Raw genomic sequence first — 6322 nt, 5'->3', positions numbered from 1 at the left:
TCATCAAAATTAAAACAAAAAAAACTTTTTTTTACTACTTTACATGTAATAAATATAGAATATATGAAATATTTTTTTGAAATAAATAATATTCTGTAAATAAGTTACAGAAAAAAATGAACTTTTTCACGATTTTTTTAGATGCACCTATATATATATATTGAAAGCAATTTAAATAATATTAAATTGTTAATATGACAATATAAAAAAATGGATAAAATGTCCAGGCTAGAAGACACAATGTAAAAGTTATAAAAACACCGCTGTGTAGGCTTTACAACAACAGAGTCAAGCAATTCCCATGAGGCCACAAGCTATCATCTGTGATAATCACCACTACAGGAAGTGTGTAGAAATGCATCAAAACAAACTAGACCTCTGTGATAAATATGAATGGACCATTGTCCATCTCATCACGAGTGGGTTGGGTTGTACATTTGGCCAAGACATACAAGACAGTGCCCTTGTGTGTCCTTCGCCCGTGCTAGGAAGAGAAGTTCAAGACTTGGCCATGGCTGAACAAGGTTCCACTCTGCCCACAGGGATATTGCTCCCGGCCCACTCACAGAGATAGATTTCTACTGCATCCTGTTTTTACTGCTAAACACTTGGAAAACACTGAGAACAACTACATATGCAACCACAGATATCAGATATCAGACTGCACGTACACAAGTAACTTTATATGGAAAGGAGCTATTTTGGGTTACTTATAACTGTGTGCTCTGGAATGACCAGCAGATCCAACTAAGCTAATAGAATATGATAGAATACTTATTTTTTACACTCAGCCCTGATAAGAAGTGATTTCTTCATGAGAAATCTCAGTGTGCATAAACTGTATGAAAAAGAATCAACTGCCTCTTATTATACTTCATGGTTTAATATAAATTAATATTTATTTTACAAATTTAAGTCAAATTAATTGATTGACTGATTCATTCATTTTACTTTATTGGGTTGACATCAATCAACTCTAAAACAATTTATATGTAAATGAGAAACATATTAAACAGACTCGCTACAGTAATAAAGGCTTAATATTTTGTTTGTGGTAAAGACCAAAAAAAGAAAGAAAAAATCCTTACAGCATCTTTAAAGGTGAAGTATGCCGTTTCTGCGCTACTAGTGTCACCTAGTGGAACTACAAAAATAAAGCACATTTTCAAACAACCTTTACAAACGTCCCTTATATTCACCCTTAATATACGAGAATTATCTTTACAATATCTTAATATTTTATCTCGGGCTTGATAATAAAGAGCTAACATGTTTGGGAAAAGACAGTAAGGAGCTAACATGTGTGGCAAAAACTTAAGCTCAGCTTACCTGTCCAAAAGAAACTCAAAAGAAATTCAAACATTCCATCAAATTCCTCCATCTTGTAAAAGCACCGCCAGCATTTACCCTTGTTTTACCCTGTTCTCTACCTCTGTGTATTTTTGTAGGTCTTCAGATTTTAGCTTGTAACCAAATCTGATTTTTTCCCCCCCATGTTAGCCTGGGTCCCACACTGGATAAATACCCTCTGACTCAGTCTGCTACAGAAGCCACGCCCCAACTCTCGCTATTGGTCAAGATGGAATGATTGATGTATCTAATCTGACCACTCCAAATATTTTGATGATGTCAGGGAGGCTCAGTGTTGTTTACACTTTTGGGGTACATAAACCCATGCATACTTATAGTAGTGAATGCACATTAAATGGGTTAATTTAAGAGAATGTATTTTGACATAAAAAGTCTTACAAACTTCACATTTAAACTTTAAACTTTAATCAAAGCATTACATGTGCTACTCTTAGTTGTGCATTAGGGGGAGACAAATACTCACAAACTCCAATTACGGCTCTTTTGTTTCACCATTTCACTGTTTCACCATTTTTGTTAAGAATGATGCAAACCATTTTTTTTTTCAAAATAAAACCAAAACAGACCATCATCAACAAATAAACATAATCTCCATAAACATTCAATCTAACTCAGTGCACACAGCTGCATATAGATGTTTTTGTGCTTCTAATCTACACCAAATACTATACAAAATTTCCAGAGATTGAGTGTTCAACTCAGCACAGAGATGTTAATCATGTTTGCCGCATACTAAGAGAGTGTCTTCAGGTCTGAGAGCTGAGTAACACACTCGTGAGGCCTCGTGGCCTGGGTTCAGCGCTCCTCTGCATTTCTGTCAGCCAGCTCATCTTCAGCTCTGTCAAGCAAGGGCTCTCCACGTCTAAGACAATTAGCAGTGTGATGTGAGCTTTCATGAGTACAACAGCCTAACCTTGACACCCGTGACAGTCTTTCAGTTCGGCTAAAGGGAAATGTGAACAGCACTTTCTAAGAATAGAGTATTCTTTGATGTGTCATTACATTAATGAAAATTATTAGATAAGTTAAACTATTACTTAACTATTTCTGAACCTGATAAGCAAATAAGTTAACATGTTGATTTAGAAAAACAAACAAACGAACATTTTCACAATTTTTATGCAAGAGCGTATTGTTGACTGTATTCATGCATGCAGCTCAACCATTCAACCTTTTAATTCAAATTAATTACATTTTGTACCTACTTGTATCCGCGTCCCTTCAGTTTCTTTGTCTAGATTTTATTTATTCAATGCAATGACATTACATTTTCTTGACAAACATTCTATTTACTCTGATTTAGAAAATCAGGCCTAACCTGCAGCTCACAGACATTGTCTTTAATAACTGAATTTGTTCATACTTTTACATACCCATAAGAGGATTCTGGTTTTACACCCGATGACCCTGCAAAAACATGCACAAGAATGTTTTCCCTTGCTCTACTTATTTTTCTCTCCAGTGTAAAACACAGTTTAGAATGTGATCATTTGACTTGACAGATCAAAATTTGTTTGGTTGCCAACAGTTGCATAATGTAGAATAATTGGAAACAGAAGTTAGAGCTATATTGTCTCATCTTTCACTATCTATGTTCAGACTCTCTTTACAGCTGCATTCCTTAGCCATGGTTGATTTTATCAGCATTATTAATGAAGCATGTATTTGATAAGTTCTGACATTCTGTACAGTATATCCTCCTCTCTGATATCCTTATCTTGAAAACCATATACAATTCTGTCAAAATGAAAATGATCCATTTCTTGCTGCCATACTCACAGTCCTGTATCTGCATGAGGACTCTGAAAATTGTATATTTCATATTTTTACCATTTATATCTGGAAATTTCAATCTGTATTAACTCTAAAGGCGATTCTACTGAATCCAGTGTGTTTTCTTTGGATTATTTCTCTTTTTTAATGAATGTTAGGTATTCACTTTGTAAAATCGTATCTATATGTGACAACCTCGCACATCCCACTCACTCTTTCACATACGGCAGACATACTGTACACAAGGACACATGTGAGTCCCCAACCAGCTGTGATGGAGCGCTGCTCTTCCTGAGGGATTGATCTAGAGCGCCGGATGTTTGGGAGCTTTCGAATCATGAAAATCTTCCTCTTCCTCTCATGGTTCAACATGGGAAGGACTCAAGGTCAGGGTACATACTGATGAACAACCCTAAAATGTATTTAGTTATTTATTTATTTATGAAATACTTTTATTTGTATTATAAATTATTTTGAGTGACTCATAAAAAAGGTTTCAGTCAGAGATTATTTAGTCTTTTTTTTTTTACCACATGGCATGCATATCAGTGGCGCAAGAATACCTGCTGATTTGATTTGACATACATTTCCATTTTAAGTTGTTTAGCACAAGCAAGGCTAAAATCTTTCAAGTATTTTTCAACAAAAGTCTTGTAAGAATTTCTGCTGTGGAAAGATGTAGGCCTTGACTTTGTAACCCTTCATTTCTTCATTTTGACCTATTCATTTGTGGCTTTTCTTGAGTGTTTCAAGTCATTGTCTTGTTATTTCTATGTCCACTTGTGGTTCAGCCTCAGCTTTTAGACAGATGGTTTCACATTCCCCTCAACTACTTTCTGGTTCCGTGTGGAATTCAGGGTTGACTCAGGCTGGCCAGACCCTGAGGCACAACAGCAGCCCCAAACCATAACGCTTCCACCACCAAGCATTACAGATGGTCCGAGGTGCTGCTGGCCAAAGGCAATCCTCGTATTTTGCCAAACATGTCAGGCTTTGGTGCCAGTGAGCTCTAACTCGGTCTCATCTGTCTACAATACACTGTTCCAATACTCCTCAGATGTTGTTTGGCAAACATGCCTGATGAATCTGCAGTATAAATCCTGTAGCCTCATAGGTTTCCTGATCACTTCCAGCAAAATGTTATTGATCAGCTCTTGTGGTGAGATCACCCGACCTGATAGGTAACCAGTGGTTTAAAACGTCCTCAAATTTTCCGTATTGCAAACATTTAAAGATTAAAATAGAAAACAGTTATTTTAAATAGTAATAATATTACATAATGTTACTGTTTTTATTGTATTTTTGATCAAATAATGCAGTCTGGTACGCATGAGAGACTTTTCCAAAACATTAAAAAACTTCTAACTGTAGTGTATGTAATTTTCAGTATTGCGTTTTGAAGAATAAAAAAAAGTTTACAAAATAAAGAAAAATTCCAAACTTTTAATATATGATACATTTTTTTTCTACACCCCTGTAGCTTATCCTGAAGTAAGCATGATCCATCAGTGGACAGAATATTCCGTGACCGGTAGTGAGGAAAAGTCAGGTGTTCCCTGCTTATCATATCCTGCTGTCAAGAAAAGGACCAGATGAGAATCCACCCCGTGCTTGCGTTTCCTAGGACATACAGTACATGATGCAACAAACAGGAAGTCATCACTCATGCAGAACCGCCCTGTTAATGCAGGACAAAGATCTGCTGAAAACATTATGTACTGTCGCCGTTGGGACTGCCTGTGTTTAATGTTTTTTTTCATTCTGTACATCAATCTGACCTGTTTTTCCCATTTCTAGACACAGAGAGGCTTGGAATGGAAAAAATAAGGGAATATTATTACTGCGGATATTGTATAGTGAAATTTTATTTTGTGAATTAACATTGTGAACTGTCATAATGAATAATTGCATGAAAATGGCACTGTTTAAAAACAGGCAAAATAATAATAATTAAAAATAAATAAAATACAAAACTTTGATTATTTTTACCACAGATTTTGTTTAAAAATCACCAAGAAACCAAAAAAATAAAAAAGTATTTTAATCTGGAATAAATTAAGTCAAGATGTAACAAGACTAGAACAGAAAACCCCAATATAGACACAGAGAGGCTTGGAATGGAAAAAATAAGGGAATATTATTACTGCGGATATTGTATAATGACATTTTATTTTGTGAATTAACATTGTGAATTGTCATAATGAATAATTGCAGTTTAAAAACAGGCAAATAATAATAATAATAATACAAAAAATACAAAACTTTGATTACTTTTACCACAGATTTTGTTTAAAAATCACCAACCAAGAAACCAAAAAAAAGAAGAAAAAAAAAAAAGATTTGTATTTTTATTTTTTTTGATTAAAGAGTAAAAGAATTAGTATTTTAATCTGGAATAAATTAAGTCAAGATGTAACAAGCCTAGAACAGAAAACCCAAATACGAAGCACTTTTAAATGAGTTAGATCTTTATTAAGTTGAATAATGTCCACCTCCCTGAACAGTAGTGTCTCACAAAGTTTGTCCACACCGGTTAAAACACAATAAGCAACAAGCACACGTACACAGACCACTTCACAATACATTTGCAAACCATATTGCACCCATACACATGTACATACTTGGTCAAACGCACAAATGCACAACCCCACATTATGGGCAAAAAAAAATTTCATGTGCAAAAATTATGAGCAAATCTGGAATTTTTTTTCATTATAGACTCGAATGGAGCATTAATGAAAGTCTTCGAAGAATGTCAGTTTATTTCATGAGCATGTCATGATATTGTAGAATATGACAGTGTGTTTGTACATCTCTAGTGTCACAAATCTGATTGAGGCGGGTGTGTCTCAAGGCACTGAGGCAGCTTATAGGTTTAATTGATTGACTAAACAGGCTTAAAGGTTTAGTTAAAATCAGTGGAGATATTTCACATAAGCAAATGGACATTTAGATCAAAGCAGATCAGATTTAAAGGAACAGTACATCAAAAAGTAAAAATCCTGTCGTACTTTAGTTGTGTCCATCCAATGAGCATGATTTTTTTTTACGCTAAAGGGATAGTCCACCCAAAAAACGTCACCTCACTCTCATGTTGTTCCATTTCTTTTTTCTGCTGAACACAAAAATATATTCACAAAAGAATATATTTTGAATAACGTTGATAACCAAACCATTT

This window comes from Sinocyclocheilus rhinocerous, unplaced genomic scaffold (genome assembly GCF_001515625.1).
Source record: "Sinocyclocheilus rhinocerous isolate Xijiao unplaced genomic scaffold, SAMN03320098_v1.1 scaffold185, whole genome shotgun sequence".
In the NCBI taxonomy this organism is placed as follows: Eukaryota; Metazoa; Chordata; class Actinopteri; order Cypriniformes; family Cyprinidae; genus Sinocyclocheilus; species Sinocyclocheilus rhinocerous.
The sequence above is the reverse complement of the archived record's forward strand: the minus strand, read 5'-3'. Positions refer to the sequence as shown.